Source organism: Mirounga angustirostris, unplaced genomic scaffold, assembly GCF_029215605.1.
Source record: "Mirounga angustirostris isolate CCGP_5_RB_7025 unplaced genomic scaffold, mMirAng1.0.hap1 SCAF_1, whole genome shotgun sequence".
NCBI lineage: Eukaryota > Metazoa > Chordata > Mammalia > Carnivora > Phocidae > Mirounga > Mirounga angustirostris.
In genome coordinates, this window is record NW_026991709.1 from 164,092,604 (window position 1) to 164,119,059 (window position 26,456).

Consider the following 26,456-nt stretch of genomic DNA (forward strand, 5'->3'; position numbering starts at 1 on the left):
AGATGGGATGGTAGGAGACATTCTACCATCCCATCTCAGTATTGGCTGCCCCAGTCCACATGGAGATGACTTTACAGTTTACAAAGCACCTGCTTATGTTCTGTGACCCACAGCTGCCCTGAGGTGGGCATGATTATCCCCAGGTTAGAGACAGCTGTGTGCAGGAACAGACACATACTTGCTCTCTCCCCACATGCCCACCTTGACCATACATGTAGAATGTCTTATCTCTTAGAAGTTGGGGAGTGAAAGCTTCATGTCTTTTTCTCACCTCTTGGAGAGAAAAGACTTATCCAACTCAGGCAGAATCAAGGAGAGGGTCCTTGTGCATATGTGGCTAGCATCTCCCTTGTTTTCTCTCATATGCAAAAGGTTAAAAAGATAATGTGTGTGCGGGGCGCCTGGGTGGCTCAGTCATTAAGCGTCTGCCTTCGGCTCAGGTCGTGGTCCCGGGACCCTGGGATCGAGCCCCACATCGGGCTCCCTGCTCCGCAGGGAGGCCTGCTTCTCCCTCTCCTACTCCCCCTGCTTGTGTTCCCTCTCTCGCTGTGTCTCTGTCAAATAAATAAATAAAATCTTTAAAAAAAAAAAAAAGATAATGTGTGTGGAACAGATATTCAACACAGCGCCTACCTCTTGGAGGGCACTGAGGAGGTGCTCAGAAACCCAGTCGTGAGCTCTAACAAACAGTAGGTGTTTAGTCAACATTCATCCCTCCCCAGGATATGCCAGTATTCAAAAATCTGGAATTAAAAAAAATACCCTCTTCCCTTTTTTTCCCTACAATACACACACACTGGGTGTCCACCATGTACCAGGCACTGTACCAGGAGCTCGTGCCCTCGGGGGGCTCCCATTCTAGCAGGAGAGACAGACCACACACCAACGCAGAGAAGCGGCAACACCCCATCTGGTAGAGAGGAGCAAGCAGGGACTACGGGAGCTGAGGTTGCAGGGCAGCTGGGCCCAGGGCCCTACTCAGTAAAGATGCAGCTGCTGCCCCAGGAGGCTGAAAGAGGACTGGAGCTGAAGGCCTCCTTCTCTGTGGTATCTAGTGCAGCAGGACCACAGGAAGAAGCTCCCCTCGAAATGCGCTTTCAGGTCTACACAGAGAACAGAAGGGCAGTGCCTCTGTGCATCGTCAAAGCTAAAGCCAGCAGGCGGGCCTGCTATCCATCTCTGTGTGACACTGAGGTCTCTGACAAATGCAGCACTAACCTGTCCTGCCACTAGGAAGAGGAGGTGTGTGATGATGGTGATGCCAATCATCACCATACCAGCTCCTCTCTGGTCACGCCTATGCCATACCAGGGGCCGTTCTAAACACCTGACGAGTATTAGACTCACTGTTGAGGTTGGTGCTATTATTACCCCCTTCCTATAGATGAAAAAATGAATGCCCAGAGAGGTGAAGTCACTTGTCCATCTAGCTTTGGAGAGATGTATACACTGGCTGCTGTGGGAGGAGTTAGCCTTAGGGACAAATGAGCCTGTGGAACCTGGCCTGCCCTCTGAGAGACCATGCCAAGGGGGAAGAGATTAAATAAGATGGTTTCTGTCAGATGCCTGACTCCAAGCCTTGCTATGGCTTAAGGAGAGGGTGTGAGCATTGGGATCAGGCAGACCCAGGTTGGAGCCCTGCTTGTCCACTTACCTGCTGTACAACCTTGGGCAAATTACTTCACCTCTCTGAATTTCAACTTCTTCATCCGTGAAAGATACAATGAGTGTAAGGTACACAGTGGGGTACCTGGTAAGATTCCCTTAATTTGATTTCTTTTCGGGGCTAACACTTCTCAACTATACCATGAAAACAAGCTCCTGCCTTTTTCCTACCATCCCAGCCCCTCCAGACCAAGTGAACCAATCAGATTTCTGAGCAGCTCCAAACAGTGCGGCCACACATCACTACCATAGACTCACTTACTTTTAGGGCCTGGAACATAGATACGACAATGAGAGGCAGAAGGAGCCAACATCTCATCGCTCCCAGACTCCTTGCCATCCCAATGCCAGGCCAAGAAGATACGTGAAAACCGCCAGACCCAACAACACATGCAGCATTTGGCTTTTGGAACCAAGTAGCTAGGACACGGCTTGGTGGCCCTCCTGGGGCTCACAACCCACAGCCCTTTGTTTCTTTAACATTTTCTTTTCATACAGGCAGCCACACAGAGACACACAAACACACATACACAACACAACTTTTGTAAGCAAAGCCTTTGATTGAGGCTAAAACATAACTTATATGGCCCGGCAGAAAATGGCTGAGTTAAGCTCTTTCTTTTCTCCTTTTATATTGGTAAAGATTCTCAAAAGATTAAAAGTAGGTTAGGAGAATAATACAACAGCTGTGTTTCCAGTGTGTACCTGACAACGGCTTTTGTAGAAGTGAATAATTACATGAAAATCACTTCCTTCCCACCTCTTTCTCAGCCCCCTCTGGGTTGCTAGGCGCCCTCTCTCCTTCTTTCGGCTAATGCCACATACAGAAGCTGATGAATACAGTATGGCCATTATGAAGGAAGAGAGTCGGGAGGGAGAAGGATTCAAATGCTCCCTCCCTGAAGGATTCAATGGTGGGGAGAGGGCTCTGGGGGAGTCCACTCTGGATATATTTAAATGCTAATGCACTGGGCAGGCGGGCAGGGCCAGTGGGAACAGTGGTGGGAAGGGGCAGAAGCTCTTGGCCTGGAAGCCCCACTGGAAATATGTTCTGCAGCCTCTGGCTCTGGAGCCAAGCACTTCCCTGGGCAGCTGGCCCTGGGGGCTGCCTGGGGCCCTGCCAACGGCCCTGCCAGTAAAGTGTCATTATTGGGCTGAAGGGTTGCACTGCGGGTGGTGAGGAGCCGTTCAGTTCTGTGGGGGGAGCCTGGGTGTGTAGGCTAACCCTGGTGGCCCTTTTGTGTGGAGAAGGGAGTGGGGTCACTGTGGCTGGGTCTCTGCCCGGAGACTGGACAGCCGTGTCCCAGTCACAGAGCGCTGAGGGACTGGATGCGTGGTTGTTGGCACTGAGCTGATGGCAATGACCTCCATGCCTTATGTGGTAGAATCCTGAGGCCTGTGCATGTCTACTCCTTAATCCATCACATGAGACAACTGGGCCCCATTTTACCAAATGGCTAAACAGAAGAGGTTCTGAGCAGCAGAAAGCATGAGCAAGGACTGAAGATAGCACATCCCCTGCCCTGAGTTTATCTCACGGCTGTCCATGCACCCTCGGGAGGTTGCATTTTAGGCCAACAGTGTTCCTCCAGGGAAATGCAACTGGCATTTTGGACAGGACAATTCACTATTCAAAATGTCCCATTCACTGCAGGGGGCCATTAGCTTCACTGGCTTCCACTGTCTAAATGCTACAGGTAGCCCCAGTCATCACAGAAACCAGAATCAGGCTCCCGCGTGTTTCTAAGTAAGCCTATCTGGCCCTGGCTGAGAACCACCGAGGCAGGAGGAATCTGAACTGGCATCAGTGGTGGGGCTGCAGAACCCACATCCCATCCCTGGGAGCACAAGGCCAGGGGCTCCCAGGCCAAACCAGACATCAGCTCCCAACCAAGCCCCAAACTGGCACATTCTCCTGTGTCAGCTAAGCAAACAGCCAAGATGAAGTCTCATCATCTCCTGCCGTTAACCACTTCTCTCCTCTAAGAGAGTTAGTTCAAGGCAGAGAACCAGGGAAAGAAAGGGCTCGCCAGGATGCTCCATGCCCTGGGAGAGCCAAGTGGTCACATACACTGCTGTCTTGAGAAAGGACTCCCTTGGGAGGAAAATGAAAAAGAAAACAGCCACAGTTGGTGAAGGCAGCTACCTCTGCATCTGCCTAGAGACAAAGAAGTAAATACATTTAGTCACATCATTATATTCATTGTTTATTGTCTGTCTCCTCCAACTAGAACAAAGGCTCAATGAGAGCAAGGACTTTCATTTACTTTTTAATTGATGCACCCCTAGAACTTCACACATTGCCTGGCACATGGTAAACACTCAAAAATATGTGTTGAAAGCCCACAGCTGCTTAGAGTCTCCAGAACACAGGAAGAGAGTATTCAAGCCTCATTCAGAGTCCTAGCTACCAGGCCACGTAGAGAATGTGCTGGACTGACAGGGTCAGGACACCCGGTTCCAATTCCAGATTGCCTTGATAGTTCCTATGTGTTCTCCCTAAAATTCTCTCTCCTGGGGGTGCCTGGGTGGCTCAGTCATTAAGCGTCTGCCTTTGGCTCAGGTCATGATCCCAGGGTTCTGGGATCGAGCCCCGCACTGGGCTCCCTGCTCAGCGGGAAGCCTGCTTCTCCCTCTCCCACTCCCCCTGCTTGTGTTCCCTCTTGTTGTGTCTCTTTCTGTCAAATGAATAAATAAATAAAATCTTTAAAAAACAAAATTCTCTCTCCTGGCCTCAGTCTTCTAATCTATAAAATAAGGAAACTGGATTGTAACGCAAATGACAAATATGTGGCACACACATCCCACTCTAATTCCTGCCCATGGCAGACACTGCTAATCAATTTCACTCCCATTCCTTCCCATTGGCAGACACTGTTAATCAATCCTACTCCAATTCCTGCCCATGGTAGATGCTGTTAATCAGTAACACCTGGCCCCCAACCCTTCCTCTCATGACAGATATTGCTAATCATTCACTACACATTCTTACCCTCCATCCAGCTGTGGTAGAAGAATTCTACTACCAATCAGAGTTGGTAAGTGAGCTAAAACCTGTGAAAGATGGTCTTCTAGCCCTGATGCCCCAGGCTTATATAGCAAGGATATGTATTGGGGTCAGTTAAGACTTATTTTCCCTGGGGTTTTTCAACCTTCCAGCGTTGAAAGCCCAGGAAGACACCGTGACATCCTAGAGTTTAAGCTCCTGCCATACTCCAGGAACAAACTTCAAGTTAAATACAGGAGCAGAAAGTCTTTATAAAGGAAAGAGGAGAACGATGCCCCACTCATGGAGATAGACATTTTCAATGGATTTTCAGCACTTGTCCTGGCCTGGAGGCAGGAAGGAAAAGGAGGGGTGTTCTAGTAGTGATGCAAATGGTATCAGCAAAGGCCTAGGGGCAGGGAAAAGAAAGATCTTTGTGAAGTTGCCCAGCAGAAATGCTTCTAAGCTAAGCAAAGGATGTAGAGAGGGTATGGAACACACCTTCCTGGGCCCTGTGGATTCACAGAGCTGGTATTTCATTTATCGCTGTATGTTTGGCTGGAAGCTGCTCTGACTTTGAGTGGGAAAATGCCTGTGGTAGCTGTAGGGATGATGCAGGAAGATGCTACTCACTCCCATGGGAAAGAGAATTCTGATAGTGAAAGGGAAAGCACTCAAATTCTTGTCCCAAAGAGCCTTCCGAAGGGAATCCATGGTGGAAAGGGTGTGGGGACAGTCACAGCAGCGGAAAAGCTTTGTCCCTGGCTGAAAGCTCCAGCCCTGGGATGAGCTCCCTTTTGCTAAGTAGTTGGGGGTGCAGTGAGGAAATTCTTGCACTGCATTGAAAGTTAGGGTAGAAATCTCTGAGGTTTTCTGTTGCTAAGAAACTTAACAGTCAATTCCCTCTGCAACACTTTCTGAGCATCACGTATCTGCCAGGGGTGGAGAATATGCACACAATTAAGACCCCTATTCCCTGCTCAGGAGCTTGCAATCTAGCAAGTGAACAAGGGAAAAGGAAGTCAGACAAGCACCTTCCCCAGTCTACAGTATCTGACAGATCTGGTTGAGTGCCAGCTCTGCTGGGTGACCTCGGGGATGCCACTTCTTTGTACCTCAGTTTCTTCATGGGTACTGTGGGAAGAAGAGCAGCTCCAGGGTGCAGACTTTGTTCTGGACACAAAAGAAGACAATGTGTATAGAGTACACACCGGTACCTGGCTCACAGGAAATGCTGCAACCAGTGGGAGTGGCTGAGTAGCCAGAGAGGGGTCATTACTTCTGGCTTGAGAAAGAGTCTTTGAAGAGTCTGGGAAGCCGACTAGGTATGTCCCAGGAGAAGCAGAAGAAAAGTCAGCTATTCTTGACTGGCCCCAGAGCCCTGGCCTTCTCTCTGCCCCCGGGGGGTGAGTGCTCCCAGGAGGGGCCAGGCCTACTCCCAAGCTCACACCTCCTCTCCCAGGCTCCCCAGACAAACCCCAGGGAACTGGGCTCTGCAGTCTTCACTCAGGACCTCTTCCTCTCCCTGGGACCGCACCTGTGAGCAGCATCAGGAGTGAGACCAGAGGGGAAACCTGCCACCTCCACGTGGGCCTTTGAGGAACTATGCAAGCTGCTTACATGAGCACCAGGTAGGGATGCAGACACCCTTTGCTCCCCAAAAAAGGTGAGTGCATTCTTTTCTATCATCTCAGCAGCAGAAAACCAGGCTCTCAAATCCTCATGTGCCTCACTCTCTTCGCTGGGGGCCTACAAGACTGACTATTATCTCAGTCCCTCCAACAACACTTTGAACTAGGTACTCTGATTTTCTCCATATACAGATGGGGAAACTAGAGCCCAGAGAGGCTGTGGAGGTGGCCCTTCACCACCTAGCCAGTAAATGGAAGATTCAAACTGAGATCTGTCTGATCCCAAAGCCCTCCTTTGAATCTTCCCATGAGACTGCCACCATCTCAACCAAGAGGAAATGCCCAGGATGACCAGCTTCACAGGCCCAAAGTCCAGATGGATTTGGTGCCTGACATGCAATGACTGCCCACATCCACTCACATACTGTTCTCCTTCCACCTCCCTGCATCCTTGTCAACCAGGTGGCTCAGTGGTTAAGCATCTGCCTTCAGCTCAGGTCATGATCTCAGGGTCCTGTGACTGAGATCCGCGTCAGGCTCCTACTCAGCTCCCTACTCTTTCTCCCTCTCTGCCTCCCCCTCCCTGCTTGTACTCGCTCTCTCTCTCTCACACCCTCTCTGTCTCTCTCTCATAAATAAAATCTTTAAAACAAAAACAAAACTTCACAGCCCCATGGCCACCTGATCCACACTGCCTCTCCTCTGCCCATCTGAATAAAGAGGTGAGAGCTTTAAACAACACCAGATCCTTGGGAATCTTGGCACCCAGAGAGCTCAGGGCAGAGGGCAGAAGCAGGTCTGGGTGGTAGAGTGAGTGAGCCAGCACAGCGGCATCGCAGGCTGCCTTCCACCTGCAGACGGACCCCACCTTCCTGACCACAGCAAGGTGTTAGAGGGCGAGAACACAGGAGGGATGGCTAACCTCACATATGGACTAATGGGAGACAGTGACAGGCTGCCACGACACTCCCTCCCAAATGATGCTCCATGACTGTGGCCTTGGCTCTGGGCAAAGCTGCTGTGAGTGAGGGGCTGACCTCATTCCTCATGCCTCCCTTAGCAACTTCCACGGGCACTGGCTTAGGGAACAAAACCAAGAATGATCATTTCAAAAATAAATGAAACATGAATGCTGAAGTCTGCAACTTACTCTGAAATGTATCAAAAAATAAGTTAAATGGATGGATGGATAGAAGGCTTGGAGAGGCCTGTGATGAAGCAGACACAGCAACATATTGATGATAGAATCTAGGTGGTGGCTATGTGGGTGTTCCCTGTGCAGGCAGAACCAACAAGATGACAGAGGGGAAGCTCCCATGTCAGCAGCAGGAACTGGTGGGCTCACTGAGATGACTCATATCCACTAGGGAGGGAAATGATTCCCAGGATGCCTCAGTGAGAAGAAATATGCTTTGTGACCAGTAATTCATGATCACATCAGTGAGGGGTAAATGGAAGCAATCCCTCTGCTGCCCAGGGAATGGTCAGAAGCCAAACCCAGAATCAGCCCCTGACCAGAAAACATGGGGTTTTCTGAGATTCCTTTGTTCTACTCCTTGATATCACCTCAATGATTGAAAACACTTCTGAAATCCTTAAATCATCCAACTGCAATTCATGGATTTATCTGAGTTCTTAAACCTCATTTTCAGCCATAGTTCTCTTCTGGATAAGGTGGGACAACCTTCCAGGGCTGACGGGAGGAGGAGGAGCAATGGACAAGAATGTACCAGTCCCCAATCACCTATGTACAACTGTAGAGATTCATTTTACATTTGTTTCTGAGGCATTCACTAAGAAGTCCATGTCTGTAATTTAAATTTTCCTGTCTTTCTTAGAGAAAACCCTTTCTTTCCTTACCACTCTTATCTTCTCCACTCTGTGGAGAACTCTGTCACCTATTCTGAGGTGTAAACAATATCATGGCACTCACTGTCCCAGGCACGAGCCAAGCACTGAGATGATGATCACATTCTATATAAGCATTTAGTGAGCACTTGCTGAGTGTTAGCTGAATAGTGTTGGTTAAATAAGATGTTGTTCATGTTCTGGAAGGGTAGTCTTGAAGGATGATCAAATGTAGTTTGGATTGTCTCCCCAAGGAGGTTAACCACATACTTGCTTAGAATGACGTTCATCTGACCCTTTCCCCTTACTTAGTCTTATAGCCTGGAGAAATCTTAATGTACTATCATCCATAACTTTGGAGGCATGTGGATGATTTATAACATAAAAACATTCACATGGCCACAGATAAATCGTCTCAAATCTCTGGGTCTCATTTTCACAAAGGACATTTTAAAGAATAATTCCTGGGCTCTGCTACCTTTTATTAATCAGACACATGCAACTGCTAATAGGAGCTTCCTATTGGCAAGAAGTAGCCCATGGGAATGGGTCATAAGGGAGAAAAGAAAAGTAAAGGGCTACTAGTAATGAAAATATTGAAAACCACTGATTTTACTTGATACCCTAATTTTATGGCTGAGGGAACGGTGGCACAAAGAAGGACAATGTCTTTTCAAGGTCAGGGACGGAGCTGAGTACTCTGATTCTGAGCATGGGAGTTCCCCCCTATGCAACACTGCCTTCTCGGGGCAGGGGAGGGTAGGACATGCAAGGACCAAGGCACTTACAACATTGGAGGCTGAGCTTTGCCCACTGGCCCCTCGCATTTGGAACATCTCTAAGGCTCTAATCAAGGAGACGGAGCTATGTTTGATCTCTTTGTGAACATTATGCAGGACTCAGTGCTCACCCTGCAGGGCTTTCCAGTGCTTGGTCTGCATACGAGAAGTGAGGGAAGTAGAACATACGATTCACACACCAGTGAGTTTTCACAGAGAAGAACATCAAATGTCACAATCCCAGCAAACTAAGATGTATCAAAGCCTTGTCATCTTGCTGCTTACAGACAGAAGAGATCCTTGCTTTTCTTGCTCCAATCTGTGCTGGGTCAGAAATCGTAAGAACACATTGCATTTGCAAAGCAGACTGCTTCCTAACCATGGTAGAGTTGCAGGAGGCACTCACAGCATCTTATTTATAAGAACCGCATGCACCTCTCTGCAACTCTTGCATTTCTCAGGGCTCTGTTGTACGTATCAACCCATTTGTTACTCTTGACAGTCATCCAAGGTACAGTGGGTAGGGCTTATTAAGATAGAAGCCCAGACAGGTTAAGTGGTCTGCCCAATGTTACAAAACCAGGCAGTCAGGAGCTGATTCCATGTCTAGTCTAACTTCTTAACTTCACAGATGGGAAAACAAGCTCAAAGGGATAGAAATATGACAGTAGGTTCTGCATTCCAGTCCAGTTGTCCATTAGCTGAGGACCTGGATAAGTCATGTCCTCTCTTGCGCACTCAGCTACTCATCCATTAAAGAAGAAAACAAGCCTAGATATTGACTTTCAAACTTGTTAAAATAGCAAATAAATGGGCTCCATGGGGCTTTTTATCTTGATGAATATGATCTTACTGTATGTGCTGGAAGCAAATTTATTGTGAGAAAATAGATTCAATGGGTAGCATGAAATATGAAATCACCACAAACATATGATTTTACAAATAAGACTGAGCTGCTAAATTAAGCACAAATGACTAAGGGCCAATTCCCTTAATGTGCTACCTGAACACTCAGTATGTCACATTCAAGACTAGCAGATGAAGAGAAGCAAATACTGAGAGTTACACGTATTTTTATAGGAGATACAAAAAACACATAATTATAAAATATCATAGCCATTTTAAATCATAGCCTGGCTTGAAAAGAAGATAGAAAATTCTCCTAGATGCCAGAATGAGAGCAGTCAAAGCTAAAAGAGGAGGAAGAGAAATAAACTCAGCAACCCATGGGGATATCCAACCAGAGAGAAGCCTGAGGTTTAAACTCCTTTTCAAGGATAGAATTAAGATTACAATCCCTGAGCCTGACCAAAAGCTGAGTGCGCTTACTGCAAAAGGCAAGGAGCCAGAAAAGGACTGTCCTATGATGAATGGGGTGTTAGAAAATTCTACCCCTTGGCCCAGGATTCAACATGGAACTTCTGGGTATAGGTATGATCACACCTGGCTCCTGTAAAGTGGGCACCCAAGCTTAAACTGCAACTTTAGCATTACCAACCTAGAATTCCATACCCAGCTAAACTACCAGTCAAGAGCGACAGTGAAATAAATATCTTTTCAGACATGAACAGACTATGAGACCTAGTCTCCACAGGGCTTGCTCAAAGAACTATTAAAGTATGTACTTCAATACAAAGGAAATTTAATCCAGTAGAAAGGAGTGAAAGTAATAGAGAACAAAGAAATGGGTAAATATATTGTAAAATCCAAGTATCCACTCTAGAAAGTAACAAGGCAGTATTTTAAAAAGTAGCAAATAACCATACAAGGATGGGGAGGGATGTGAAATTTAGAGGGAACTTTGTATCTTATGGCATTTTCTTGTTCAGAAAAAGGATGAGGCTAATCAACAGCCACTCTGATGAACACGGCATCTTCTGCCTTTCCACTGTGCTCCAGGGAAGACCTTTCTTCCCAGCCAGGAACTGCTGTATGAGCAGCTATCACCGCCTTCTCAGGACTTCACAGGGTGGCCCTCCAGTTGCTTTCTGCCCAAGACAACTGTGGCCACAGTTCCAGTCCTGATTCTTCAATGGGCATTCTCTGAACTCTTCTGGAAATAACCTGGCCTCTATGGGGTACAGGAAGGAACCCCACAATACTGACAGCATTCCTTCAAAGAGCCAGGAGTCACCACTCCACTTCCAAGTGCCTGGAGCAATTTGAGTTTCAGTTTCCAGACCACCACCCCCTCCTCCCCAATCCCTGTTTCCTGGGCCATTTTCTGTCTAGAGCACTACTGTCCAGTAGAATTTTCTGCAATTATAGAAGTGTTCTATAACTGCTCTATATAATATGGTAGCTCCTAGCCACATGTGGCTATTGAGCATCTGAAATTTGCTTAATGAAACTGAGGAAACTGAACTTTAACTTTTATTTAATTTTAATTACTTTAAATTTAAATAGTGAGATATGGCTTCTGGCTACCGTAATGGACAGCATAGTTCTAAAGGGTGGGCAATCCCTGAAGGGATCCATTCACTTCACAAATGATTCCTGAGAGATAGCCCACCCCCCCAGCTCTGCAGAAATCCCTGGAGTGATCTCTACCTCCCTCTGCTCTGGAGTGTGAGTGAGGGCAGGTGGGTGGCCCCAACACTCAGCCCCAGCCCCACTCCTTCCTCTGAACACAGCCCTCACTGCTTGTCTGACAGGTCTCAGCCTGCCCTGCATACTCTCTCGGACCAGTACTCCTCAAACTTTCATTTGTATACAAACCAGAGACAGATGTTGCTAAAATGCAGACTCTAATGAACAGGTTTGGGATAGACCCTGAAAATCTGCATTTTCAACAAGCTGCAAAATAAGGTTGCTGCTGCTGGTGGTCTGGGGACCACACTTTGAGCAGTATGGTTTTAGGGCCGTTGTCTTAAAATGTCAGTTAACTCTGCCACCACCTAGCATAATAGCTGCTTCCATTAATATGTGTATCTTCTCTTTTTGCCATACCTGTTTTCCACAGGATTTTAAAAGCAAACTCTATGAGAACAGGAGAAGGTTAAATCAGTTTATGCTGAACAGGCCTGCAAAAAACCCTGAAGTGTTGGTCAAGAAAATAAAATCAAAGGCACATTCATCTCTTAAAAGAAAATAAGAGCCAACATTCATTGAGCATCTACTATATGCTGGACATGATGCGACGCACATCATGAATGAGGACTATCTCATTTAATCCTCACAACAGCCCTTGTTACAGATTTAAAAAACCACACAACCAAGGCACGGAGAGCTAAGTAATTTGCCCAGGGTTATAGTTAGTAAGTGGATGAGCCATGCTTCAAATCCAAGCAATCTGATGGTAACCCCCACACTATATAAAAGCTCTGGTCAAAAGCTCAAGAACAGGGATCTCGATTGTTGAGAGTGGCTGGACTCCTTTAAAGAAAAACATGCTTAAGGAGATATCTGCACACAAATGTTTCTAACAGCTTTATTCATAATTGCCCAACTTGGAAGTATCCAGGACATCCATCAATAAATGAAAGAATAAACAAATATGGTACATCTTGCTGATGGACTATTTTTCAGTGTTAAAAAGAAATGAGCTGTCAAGCCACAAAAAGACATGCATAAACCTAAAATGCTTATTACTAGGTGAAAGAGGCCAATCTGAAAAGGCTACATGCTGTACGACATTCTGGAAAAGGCAAAACTATGGAGACAGTGAAAAGATCAGTGGTTGCCAGAGGTTCAGGGAAGGAAGGAAGAATGAATAGGTGGAGCACAGGGGATGTTTAGGGCACTGAAGCTATTCTGTATGATACTGTAATGGTAGATACATGGAAGATACATTATGCACTTTTCAAAACTCACAGAGTGAACAACACAAAGAATGAACCTGAATGTAAACTATGGTTAATAACAATGTCTCAAGACTTTCTCATCAGTTGTAACAAATGCACCACACTAATATAAGAGTTAAATAACAGGGGAAACCAGAACAGGGGTGAGGATGTATATGGAAATTCTCTGTAGTATCTGCTTAATTTTTTTGTAAAGCCAAAACTGCTTTTAGAAAGTTTATTAATTAAAAAAGAACACGGTTAGCACACAAAATTTTATGTCCAGTTGTGGGGTGGGGACCCAAAAACCCTCCCCAATGAAAAACCCCTGTCCTAGAAAACACCACTCATCCATATACTCCACCCCACTCCCACAGAGCCCAGCAAATGTCCAGCAAGAGTAGATACTTTGCACATTTCTGCTGATTCATTTAAAAAGCAAAGGCCTAGCCAGCACAATGCCTGTATGCAGCAGGTGCTCAATACTTGCTGGATGAATAAACATAAGGCTGGAATTCTAAACAAAACAAAACAAAAAATAGCCTAAGAATCCTTGGAGATAGGCTCATGCTCACTCCTCTCCTGTGCTGGTACAGCTGAGGTCATGACCGTTCATTGCCCCCTCTTGCCCCCACTGTGGCCACTCCTGGTGACATCTCTCTCTCCCTATGAGAATGTAAAATCCTCAAGAACAACAGCGCTGCCCAATTCACCCCTCATGCTCCCAGTACATGGTCAGACCTGGCAGACAGCAGGCGCATCTTCAGCGTTTGCCGACATCTCTTTCAAATGAGCCCCATGTCTCTTTCCTCTGCAGCATCTCTTGGGCTTCTGGAAGTAGCCAGAATTCAAACAATGGCACTAACTCCAACCACATCTGCCCATAAATTCATGACATCACAATTGGAGGGCCACTTTTTGGGTCCCCTATGATGCTGCAAAGCCCCCACTGTCCTTGGCAGACAGACTTCCTTCTTGCTTTACTCTGTCCTCCCACTCCAAAATCAAGGTCATTTGACACATGTGTCCACTTCTTTCCTCACCTCCAAACTCACTCTATTTTCCTTCTCTTTTTATGCCCCTAGAGAAGTTCACATGGTGCTGATTCATTTAATCTTACTATGTCTACAAGGGGGGCAGATGAGTAAAAGATTGGATGTTGAGGCTTACAAGAGAGGAAACTGAGGCCCAGAGAGGGTGAGTGCCTGCTTAAGGTCACACAATGAGGTGAGTGAGAGGCAGGCATTCAAATGCAGCTCTGTCTGACTCTAAAACTCTGCTGCCAAGGTCTACTGAGCCCCTCCTGTCTAAGCAATCTTCTGAAGTGACAGCTCTGTACATGCCAATCAACCTCTTGCCCAGAAACTTTCAACAGCTCCCTCCTGGCCAGCGAATGAAGTCCTAAACTCTTTGGGCTTCGCATTCAAGGTTCCCAGTGAGGGGCCTCAGTCTGCTGTCTCAATCTTATTTCTTATGATTCCCTGCAACAAAACCTGTCCTTTGGCACACTGAGTTACTGACCATTCCCTTCATATATGCAGACTTTCCTCCCTCTGGTCTTCGCTTATCTCCAAACAGCCTTCTTTTCCCCATCCTTCAAGGATCCAATCGAAGCCTATATGTTTCATAAAATCTCCAAAGGATGTATAATTGGGAATAATTTTGTTCTCCTGACTGTGTGCAGTTCTTTATCTGAGCCACTATATGGCATCCACCCACCCATCCATCTAGTATTGACTGGGGGTCTAACATGCGCCAGGCTATGTGACAGGTGCTGGGGAATCCACGGTGCACTAAATTCTTTGCTTACATGGAGCTACATTCTAACAGGGGGAGGCTAACAGTGAACATATCAACCAACACATGAGACTGCTTCAGACAGCCATCAGCCCTGTGAATAAAAGAAAACAGGGGTTTGGTGAAAGTCATGGGGTTTAGTGGGGGTGTTTGAGCTCAAGTGGCCAGAGGTGACCTGACTTTGGAGCTCAGATTTGCAGGGCAAGAAGGAGCAGGCCATGAGAGAACAGTGATCCAGATAGGCAGGGTCTGTGGTAGGAAAGAGCCTAGAATGCCTAACACCCTGTGGGAGATGGAACAAGGCCAACAACGGCCATAGTGAGCAGTCTGGATGTTAATCCTAGTGCAAGGGGAAGCCGATGGGGGTTGCTGTAAGCAGGAGAGTCAGACTTCTGCTTCTGTTCATGACTGAGTGACTGGTATCGACTAGCCCTCCTCCATAAGCAACCATCAAAGCAGACAAAATAGAGGAGGCAACTGTTTCAGACATTGAATAACATGCAGGCCAAGACTACTATTCCTAAGAGATGGGAACTTCCAAGGGGGTTTTGCCCAGCATTCCACCTGGGGACAATTTCTTGACCACAGCACAGAGGGCTAGAGTCCAAGTAGAACACACAGTCTCACCAGGCCAAGGAGGCAGGGCCAGACTGCGGGACAGTTGAAATAGTTATAATCTATAGTGTGGGGCACCAGAAAGGGGGATCTGTACAGAGTAGGGCCCCAGATGTCCATGTGGAGGTCCCCTGTGAGGCTGTGGCTGACAGCTGAGCTATAAACGTCCAGGGTGAGCCCATCCAAGGCCAGATAGTGCTACTAGGGGTTGAGAGTGTAACAGAGACACTAGATTTGGACGGGGGGTGGGGGAGGAAGAGCAGGGCTGGGAGACTGGAGATCCTGCCTACGAGAGTGGACAAGAGATCTGGTCAACACCAAGTATTCAGCCTTGGCACCTGGCTGAGACACAGAACAACCTCCACTTAGGAGCAAGAACCATGCCTCCAGGCAAGGTTTCTCCACCATGGCATTATGGATATTTTGAGCCCCATAATTTTTTGTTGTAGGGACTATCCTATGTAATGAATGTATGTTTAGTAGCATCCCTCGTCTCTTCTCACTAGATGCCAGTAGCTCCCATGGCAGTGACAACTAACACTTTCCAAACATTGCCAAATGTCTCCTGGGAAGCAAAATTTCCCTGGTTGAGAACCACTGCTCTAGGGTAAGAACTACACAGAACTACTTTAGACCCATCCTAACAATGCCTAAAGCAGAGCCCTGACAAGCCCTACAGAGGACACAGAGCTTAGAATCTAAGTCCCACTGAGTCCAATTAAGTTAGAGTATCTTAAGAAACAGCTTGGGATTTCCACATATCTGCACAAAGAAAACATGAAGTTGAGTCTACATAAGTTTAAGGTGTCAGCCAGTAATTGAAATACCTATTCAAATAAAACCAACACTCTTCAGAGGAAAATAACAGAATCCAGAGCATCTACAATATAGTATCCACAATATTCAACTACAATCCACAGTATTCAATCAAATACTACCAGGCATGCCCCAAAACAGGAAAATATGATTGATGCACTAAGGAAAAAGGATATGAGATTTAACAAAGACTTTAAAGTAGCTATTATAAACACATTCAAGGAATTAAAGCACAACACACTTAAAGAACAATGCCAGGAAGTTACATAATCCAGGTTTCCCCCTTTTTCAAAGCTCCCTCAGTCTGCAGGGTGAGGAAGGGAATAGTGGTAAGGGGCAGGGAGCCCACGTGGGAGGCTATTCTATTAGCCCAGAGGAGGCTGGTTTGTGTGTCAGTTGTTTGAGGGGCACTTAAATTAGTATGTTCAACCCTGGTAGATACTCTCAAAGTGGGGCACAAATTGGGGCAGATGAATCAAGAGAGAAAAAGCAAATGAAAGAATGAATGCATGTTTCAACATTGGGAACCAGGTGAGCTGGACAGTTGTTCCAAAGTGGAGGTGAAAGGTTTCTTTGTAGGTGGGGCCAATCAGAAACTGATCAGGTTACTACAGAGGGGATTCCTGCACTGGGTGGGGACTAAACCCACCTAATGCTAGATACTAGGATTCTTGCAAAGTAGTCATGTAGGTCTGGGATGCTCAAAGATGCCCGAGCCAGGATTGGCAGCCCAGGGCTGCAGAGTAAGAGCAAGGCCAGAAAAATCAGATACGACAAAGGGTTTCAGGATTGCATCCTTTACATGACGAAGTCAGAGTCACCTGGGTTCAAGTGCTATCTCTGCTAGTAGAAGGCAAGTGCTTTAGGGGCACCTGGGTGGCTCAGTCGTTAAGCATCTGCCTTCGGCTCAGGTCATGGTCCCAGGGTCCTGGGATCGAGCCCCGCATCAGGCTCCCTGCTCTGCGGGGAGCCTACTTCTCCCTCTCCTACTCCCCCTGCTTGTGTTCCCTCCCTCTCTCTCTCTCTCTGTCAAAAAATAAATAAAATCTTTAAAAAAAAAAAAAGAAGGCAAGTGCTTTAACTTCTTGGAGGCTTAGTCCCCATCTGAAAAACCTTTAGGACAAAGGTTTTAAAACTCTCATGACCTTAAGAGAGAACTTTTCTTAGGGCAATAGGACCCTAGGTCCTATCTTACAGGTCATAAGAATTTAAGGTACTTATATATAGGACTTAGTGCCTGGGTCTAGAAAATAATAATTTTCAGTAAGTATTTGCTGATTCAGTGAATAGGATGAATTAAATGACAAGTTTGTGAAGCACAGTACCTGTCAGAGAATCAGCCTTCAAGAAACAATAACTAGTATCACTACTCTTATGTGTACCTAAGCAGTTCTTCAACCACTGAGAATATAGAATAAGGGGCTGCTGAAACAGCTCAGAATTAAAATTCACAAAACCTCCTCTTGAGTAAACCTGTGGCTGAAATGATTTAATGAGGAGCCCCAGCGATGCACAGAATCTCCGTGGAGTATATCAGAATTCTGATTCCACAGACTAGCAACTCTTAAGGAATTTCAAGCAGTCAAGAAAAGAGGAAATGCTCACTACCTTTCTTTCAGTGTGTGGGTTAGATCAGCAATGTGTCTCTAATTCTTGAGTTCACCTGGTGACTGGAAGGAGCACACCTGTGTCAGGTGAATTCCAACCCCAGTAACTCCCTTCACCACTGTTATTGCTGACTTAATTATGTGTCTCTCCCAAAAGACTGTCATCTTTTTGAAGACAAGAATTATGTCATCTGATTCTGTATCCCCAATGCCTGGTACTTAGGAGACAACAAATGAATGCTGGTAGAACAGTGACCCTAGCCCAGAATCAAATATACCAAAAAGAAACCTTGATTGATTTTCAGTCTCAAGGAATAGCTCTCATGTTCAGTGAGTTTTGCAATATTTTCAAAACGTATGCAACATCTGTATGTCAGTGTCGTTATTTACATTTTGGTTTCAAAGTCCAGGAGCCCAGAGGCCCATTTTTCCTTGGATCATTTGGAACCAGAGTACACTGCCACCAGGTGGCAGCAACTCCATGGGCACATCCATAAGGTTCATCAGGTAAGGTTTTAAATGAAGGTCTTGTTTTCCTTGATTTGTCCTCGTGGGGTGGGCAGGTGGAGTAGATTTCTAGTGTTCTGAGATGCTCTCACTGTTTGGACATCCTTCTACCCCACCTCCAGAACTTGGACACCTTAGCCACAGACTCCAGTTCCCTCCATAGAAGAGGCTGACTTGGGGGACGTGTGCACACCCTGGGAAAGCAGACCCCACGATTTGGATCTGTGACAGGCCTTTCTGTTCTTGCCCTGAAAATACACACTTGAAACACAATGAAGAGTGAGAGTGGCAGGAATCTGGGGCAAGGAAAATGTGATTTCCTGCAAGAGCCCCTCCATTCCCCAAAGACTGAAAAGAGAGAAAATAAAAATTTGAGGGGAAAAAAATGGAGTGGAAGCACTCCACACTTCAGAGAAAACACAGGGCTAACAGTGAAGACAAATAGATGTTTAGAAAGTTATAAGAGACCATGGAATGCAAATTGCCAGAGGACAAAGAAGGCAAGCTGCTGGGTCGCTTCAAGTTCTTGATGAGAAACTTTATTTACTGGGTTCACAATAAAGGCGCTCGGTTCCGAGTTCAAAGCCTCCCCCTTGGGCTTTGGGGCTACGACTCATCCTGTCCAGAGCCAGTGACATAGAGGCAAATGAATAACACTGCTGGTGTCCCCAGAGCCCTACTGCATGCCAGACCCCGGGCTGGGTACCAAAAATGAGAACTAGAAGTGCTTTTGCAATCATGTGCACACTTACTTCACAGCAACCCTGTGTGGTGGGTATTCTTACCCCAACAGACAGGTGAGAACCCCGAGTCCCAAAAAGTAAAGGGACAGCCTAAAGGACACCAAGCTGGTCAATGGCAATAGAGTGACTCCAATTTCCTTTCCTGGAAACGAGATTCCACTGCACTACAAATCCTGTCTCTGGAGAGCTTACCCATTACTGCAACACATGTTAGGTCACCCTAACACAGAGTCACATAGGCTCCTCCCGAAACTGTCCATCCCTGCCTGCCTGCCTTCAATTCCTTCCTTCCTTCAATTCTTTCCTTCCATCCTTCCTTCCTTCCAAAAAATATTGACTGAGCTCTTAATGTTGGCAGGCACTGTTTCCAGGGGTGGGAGATCCAATAGTGAACATAACAGATTCATCCTCTGCCCTCCTGGTACTAACATTCTAGTGAGGGAAGGATGGCGACACAAAATGAAAGGTGTCTTAGATGTTGGCAGGTGTCATGGCAAAAACCAAAAGTGGGGGGTGGACAGGACGTGCAGGGTGGGAGTGAAGGAGAGTGTGATTTTAAACAAGATGGTCAGGAAGCTCTCACAGAGACTACAACAGTAGGGTGCACAGCCCTTTAGACCTTAAAACAACTTCCGTGACTCTCTCTCTAGACCTCATAGTTATTCCATGAAGATGGTGGTCTTGGCTCCCAGGCTCCCCACAGCTGAGCTCTCTTTACATGCTTTCTGGAATTCTCTTGCTCAGTGGCTGGGGAGACAGAAGGAGGGGGCCACTGTGAATGCATCTGCCCGTCCAGATCAACACTTCATCAAGTCTTCATGCAGAATGCCACACAAGCCCAGAGGGGCCAGGGGCACCCCTTGAAAGGATTTTTCCCTTGTATAAGGCCCCAGGGAGCTGAGGTCCTAAGCACTGCACCAGTCAGGAACCCTGTGTTCCTTTAGAAATGTAAATGACACCGCAAACAGGCATGTCTTGAACACCTTGTAAGCAGCAGGGACGGGAGCTGGAGACCAGGGCTGGAATTCATGCAGATCCTGGATCACGGAAAGGCCCCACCTCCTTGTCACTCTGGTCAGGATGTGGGCTGCAGGGAGCAAGAGTGTCCTATGGGGCAGAAGGCACCCCAAGTGTTTTCCTTCTGTGGGTCATTGCCTGTCCTACCCGGCTGACCTATACGGGCACCTGAACTTCACGAAGCCCCAAACGTGTTCCCAGAGAAGTAAAGCTCTGATGATAACCTGCAAGCCTCACAGCTATTACTGGAGCGCTGGGACAGGGCTGGCCCTTCCGGCTGCAGGACAAAGAAGGCAAGTGGGGGTTCCATCTAGTGCCCGGGGCATCAGCCATCAGCCCTCCCGTGAAGCCCCTACCCACGTAAGCCCCTGGGAAGCAAAAGAGGGAAAGTGGCGGCATGGATGCAGCTACTCTAGGTCTGCCTTGGTGTGTAAAAGGCATGACTTAGTCCCATGCTTTGGCACGAGGACCATCACCAAGAACAAGGTGCATGTTCTTCTCAACAGACCAAAGGAAGGATGAGAAGCTCTGATCTCCTCCAACCCCCTTCCTTCTTATAGGGAGGGAAACCCACCCAGTCAAGGACCGGTGAGGCTCTACCCTCTTCCACCAGACTGTGGGCTCCTTGGGGGCAAGGGTGGGGGGGCTCTTATTCATTCTATATACTGGATATGTGGCATAGGTAGACATGCAGTAAATATCAGTGGGATCAACTAAGGAACAGCTTTGCTGGGATCTGGCAACAGGTGAGTGGTACACAGGATCCATGTTGTGATCCCTGTCCTCATGGAGCTGGCAGCCAAGGGAGGACTCCCAGGAAGTGCTCATTTCACCCCTGCTAGCCCTCAGTCCACCTAAGAGCACCCCCCACACTTCTGGGAGTGGCTAGAGCAGTTCAGGGAACCAATACGGCTCTGAGGCCGGAGACCTGAACGTGTCCAGCAGCCACCCCTCTGACCAGCCCCGGTCCCTGGGGCTCACCTCCTCCATCCCCTCTCCTTCCCATTTGTTTACCCACAAGAGACATTTTCGTCGCTCCAGCATCAACCCTTTAGTCCCTGGTAGCTGCAGGAAGCCTGAACACTGCAACTTCTAGATCATCCCGAAGAAACAAGGGTGTTCACACCCCTCGACAACCCAAACCACCAGGCCTTTCTGGAAACTTTTCTTCCTGGTGCAGTCTGAGGTGCAAATGGGAAACCGAGTCAGGATTATTACTCAGAAAAACAAACAATTCTGGACTTGATAAAAGGAGAAAACTACCAAGAGACCGAGCCTTTTTCTGATCTCCTGATTAAATGTTTCCAGACGATAGCTCTCCTGACCTATTTTCTCTAATTTTGAGAGCCATGCCTCAGTTGTTTTGAGTGGGACCATGTGGCTACCTAAAGTCCTAACACTACTGCAGGATGATTCTCCAGCCCTGGCTCTGTCCCAAACTTCAGCCTACCATCTTCCTCCGGTACTATTTTTGCCAAGTCCATGTTCATTCTAGTATTTATTGAATAGCTGCTTGTAAATTAACCTTGTTCCTTATCACATACAGGTATGTGTGTGAGTGAGTGTGCATAAATACACTCTAGCAATAATAACTATGAAGTCATGATTTAGACCTTAAAACAACTTCCATGACTCTCTCTCTAGACCTCATAGTTATTCCATGAAGAAGGTGTTCTTGGCTCCCAGGCTCCCCACAGCTGAGCTCTCTTTACATGCTTTCTGGAATTCTCTTGCTCAATGGCTGGGGAGTAGTTGATGTAGTTGACTGATGTCCCAGGTTTTTTTTTCTAACGCACATGAAAAAATAAATACGTATCTATAAAAAGAAAAAAACATTCTTCCACTGACTGGGTCATTGTACTTCAACTTCACAGTCATCTGATGGGGCAGGAACTACAACCTGGAGGCCTCATTCTAGGGAAGAGGGGATTTGGCCCCAGAGAGGGAGGAGCCTTGCTAGAGGCCACATTACCAGTAACCAGTAACAGGAGAGCAGGAATTGAAACCGGGGCCTTCCTGATGATGAACCTGGGTGTGCACAAATGGTAATGCTTGGGGGGCATGTGGATCTGTTGTTTTCTTCTTCAGACCTCACCTTCCTTCACTTAGTATTCTTTTGCCCCAAACCCAGGAACCCTGGGCTCTAAATCCTAGTTGGGCCACTGAGCTGTTCTGTGGCCACAGGCAAGTAGCTCAGCCTCTCTGATCTGGATCTGTGATTCTACCGACCCACTCACAAGCTGCCTTCACTCCGCACAATGAGATAAACTTGTGTGATGTGCTAGCCTCCAAAGTCTGAAGAGCTGTCAAGACTCCTCCAGAGTCAGGTTTGCTGTACACCCCACCACCAAACTTTCAGCCCCCTGAAGCAGACAGAAAGCAGGCTCCGGGCTCTCCTGCCTTCCTTTTCAGCTGTGTTGGGCCCTTCCTGCAATATACCTCAGCTTCCAGAAAGCACTCGCTACATGGAGTTTTGTTTACGCTTCCATCTTGTAGTCACTATCCTTACCTCTGTCCCAGACAGTTACTCTGGGTGTAGCTCACAGAAAGAAGATAATTGGTGAAAATTGGCTCACCTGTTAGTTGTCTCCAGGAAGGCACTGGCTGTTGTACATCACGGGTAGAGAGCATAACTCTCAGATCTGGTGAGCTGGAGGTTTTTAGAATTTTAGCTGAAGCAATAGAACCTTTCTTCAAAAGTCAAAATAGCTTTGGCTCTTATAGTCATTCAGCAAATATTTACTGAGCACCTATTATGTACCAGGCACTGAGCTAACTAGGGACTAGAGACACAGTGGTGGACAAGGCAGATAAAGCCCTTGCTTCTAAGCTGTCTTCTCTGGGAGGCCCTTCCTGGATACCACCATGCTGGAAACTTCAGCCGTCTCTCAAGCCCTTCCCTTGCCACTCTGTACTTGGTCTCCATGGGTCTTGTCACCATTTAATGGACTGCATATTTTATTTTTACTTCTGTTTTCTGCCTTCTTCCTTGACTAGCATATAAATGTCATAGGGAAGGTGTCATTGTTTTGTCCACTGTCTACTACTATATCCCTGACACCTAAAATAATCTCTGATACAGAGTAGGCACTTAGTAAATATCTGCTAAGCAAATGCATGGGTGTAAAGTGAATCATACATGTAATACATACATATATGTATGTACATATATAAATATTTCATTGTAAATATGATAAGTGCTTTGGAAAATAAGTATGAAATCCTAGGGGCTGCATGGTTGGCAGCTGGGAAAGACTTGCCTGAAAACGTGATGTTTAAACTGAGTCTTAAAGGACGAGTGGATGTGGGGCAAGATGGGGAAGGGGGATCTGGGGAAGAAAGAGGGAGCGTCCTCAGCAGAAAAACAGCATGTGCAAAGGTCCCAAGGCAGAAAGAAGGCCAGTATCTGGAATGAACTGAGAGAGGGGGAGCGGGGCGGGGGGGAATGCAGCAAGGAGGCAGTTCAAGGAAGCCCTTGGAGGCCCTTCCATTTGGATCTTATTCCAAAGACCACAGGGAATCCCAGAAAGGATTTAAGCAAAGAGGTGTCTGTCAGATTTATATTTCAAAAAGGTCACTCTGCTGCTGCATGAGAGTGGCCTACAGGGGTCAAGAGACTTTTCTGGAAGACCAGTTAGGAGGCTTCTGTCAAGTGGGAGATCTTGGTGTCTGGACCAGGCTGGTGGGACCAGAGGTAGAGAGCAACGTGGATGGAGTGGGGGGTCAGGTGGAGGTCAGAGGCCATCAACTCTCCCCTTACAGGCATCTGAGGGTTCTGCAGCTCAAGGTTAGTAGCTTTTTCTAGAAAAGACCAAATAGTAAATATTATAGGTTTTGCAGGTGTATAGGAAAGAGTTACCACAGTCAGCGTGATGTTGCTGTCCAAAAGGGCCTGCTGGCAAGAATGGCTCTTGACTGGTGTCTGGGAACTTAGCTAAGGTGTTCCCCTTGGTACTAAGTCACACAGTCGTTTTGGATGTCTGGGGCACTGAATTCTGCTGTGCCAGCCTGCCTGGACTGCTTGTACAAGCAATGCAACTTACAGTGAGCACCTGCTTTCCTTCTGAAGGTCGGGAGTTCTGGAGACTGTGTGATCGACCACATGGCCAGAAAGTATCTGTGCACTTAATAAAACTCCCCATTGGGACACCTGGGTGGCTCAGTCGGTTAAGAGCCTAACTTCAGCTCAGGTCAGGATACCAGGGTCCTGGGATTGAGTCCCACATCGGCCTCTTTGCTCAGTGGGGAGCCTGCTTCTCCCTCTGCCTGCTCTGCCTGCCGCTCACCCTGCTTGTGCTCTCTGACGAATAAATAAATAAATAAAAATTTTAAAAATCCATCCATCCATCCATCCATCCATCCATCCATCCATCCATCCATCCATCAATCTTGCCCATTAAAAACCCAAGTCCTGAGCAATCTCCTCTGGGCAGAAATACTGCCCACATTCTGCTGCATTTTGATGCTGCAAGAAGGAATATGTTGTGTGTGTCTCCTCCTGGCAGAATGCCATGGGAAGCCTATGCATGGATTCCTCCAGACTCTATCTGATGATGGAAATAAACCATATTCAAGAGTGCAACTGCTCTGAGTCCTTTGAGTCCTTCTAGTGAATCACTCAGTGTGTGTGGGGTCTTGGCACCCTCGACACAAGGGGTCATATGGTTTCTGTCTCAGCTACTCCACACTGTCTCTGAGTTATGCCTCTGGGCAGCTACAAACAATATGTGAAAAAATAAGTAACATGGCTGTGTTCCAATAAGACTTTATTTATTTAAAAAAGGGCAGAGGGTGGAATCTGGTCTGTAAGTCAGTTTGTCAACCCATGTTCACAGAAAATGCAGGATTCTCTGAATCTAGTTTGAAACTGCTGACTGAATTCAACCTTTTCATATCATTAGTGGGAAAACTGAGACCCAGAAGGAAGTTGTCCAAGGTCACTCAGGATCAGCAGCAGAGCCAGAGGAAGACCGGGTCCAGACTGTTGGCCCAATGTGCTGGCCATGACTCCAAGTGGCCATTTCACAGAATAGCCTTGCAGGTAAGTGCTGACCTGGAAGCCAAGATTAGAGGACAGAGATAGCAGGAGACTGGGATGACGAGGGCAGGCAGTGTGAATGGTGGACTGTCTGGCTTCACCTCTGCTCTGTGTGTGGGTGTGAGTTTGTGGTGCATGTGTGTATACATGTAGATAGGGCTCTATGGTCATAGGTGTTGGCTGAATTTTCCCAAACTTTTCTAATTATCAGAATCTCCTCTGCAGCTTTCTAATAATATAGATGTGCAGGTGCCATCCCATACTCCCTGAAATTGTACTTTTAACATGTTCCAAGGTGTTCCGATGATCGTTAGGATTAGAAACTGCAGGTGATGCTCAGAATCTCTTGACTGACCTTGAGGACCAGGATAAAGAAACCCGTGAGTAGAGGAAAGAACAAGAAATCTGTCCTGGGTCAAGAATTTGTGGATCTAACAAAAATGCACAGACCAGTGATTCTGGAAATAGGTTTTCCAAAACTGATTCTCCAACTGAGCCTTTGCCATCCTAGGTTGGAGTTGGTGAGGCCAATAGTCAGGAGCTCATTTCGTTCTTCCTAGGGATTCTGCTTGCAATTCAGGATGCCGCCTCAGGTGCCTGGTGGTGCCTTGAGCCTCGGGGCCCCTCACAGCACAGCAAACTGAGACAGAAATGAGTACACACTGCCACTCCACCATGGACCTTAATCAGTGTAATGAGGTACAGCTGAGCTGCAGTAACTCACCCTCCATAAACCTTTCCATCCAAGTTCTCCTAACAGGGTTGGCTGGAAGACACAGACAGCACACTTGGAATTTCTTGCAGGCTCATCTTCTATGAATGCAGATTCTACATTCTAATGCATGATCCATCTGTGTTTGTTTTAGTAGAAATATGGGTGCTTCTATGTTCATCATGGCATTATTTATAATAGCCAAATTATGGAGGCAGCCCAAGTGTCCATGGATAGGTGAATGGATAAAGAAGATATGGTGTATAGACACAATGGAATATTATTCAGTCATAAAAAAGAATGAAATCTTGCCATTTGTAACAACATTGATGGACCTGAGGTATTATGCTAAAGGAAATTAGAGAAAGACAAATACTGTATTTCGCTTATATGTGGAATCTTAAAAAAAAATGAACAAAACAAAATAGAACCAGACTCCTAAATACAGAGAACAATGTGGTGGTTGCTAGAGGGGTAGGTGAAAGAGGGGAAGGGGATTAAGAGGTACAAACTTCCAGTTATAAAATAAATAAATCACAGGGATACAAGGTACACTATATGGAATATAGTTAATAATATATAACAACTTTGTATGGTGACAGACAGTAGCTAGATTTATCATGGTGATCACCTCGTAACATACAAAAATGCTGAATCACCATGTTGTACACCAGAAACTAATGTAACATTATATATCAACTACACTTCAATCAAAAGAAAAAAACGGATGTCTCCTCATCCATCAAATGTCTTTGAGCACATTATCAGACACACTAGAATTACCTGGTGGCCTTTAGAAGATACTGATACGTAGGACCCACCCCCAGAAAGTTTAATTAAATTGGTCTGGGTTGTGTTCTGGGATTTGGGATTTTTCAAGTTCCCAGGAGCTTCTAACAAGTAGTGAGGCTGA

General features: G+C 46.6%; 1 protein-coding gene across 1 annotated transcript in view; it reads right to left on the reverse strand.

Moving 5' to 3' along the window:
- SLC6A11 (solute carrier family 6 member 11) overlaps positions 1–26,456 on the reverse strand; it is a 125,931-nt gene that overhangs the window by 38,349 nt on the left and 61,126 nt on the right. The gene's annotated exons all lie outside the window — the stretch shown is intronic.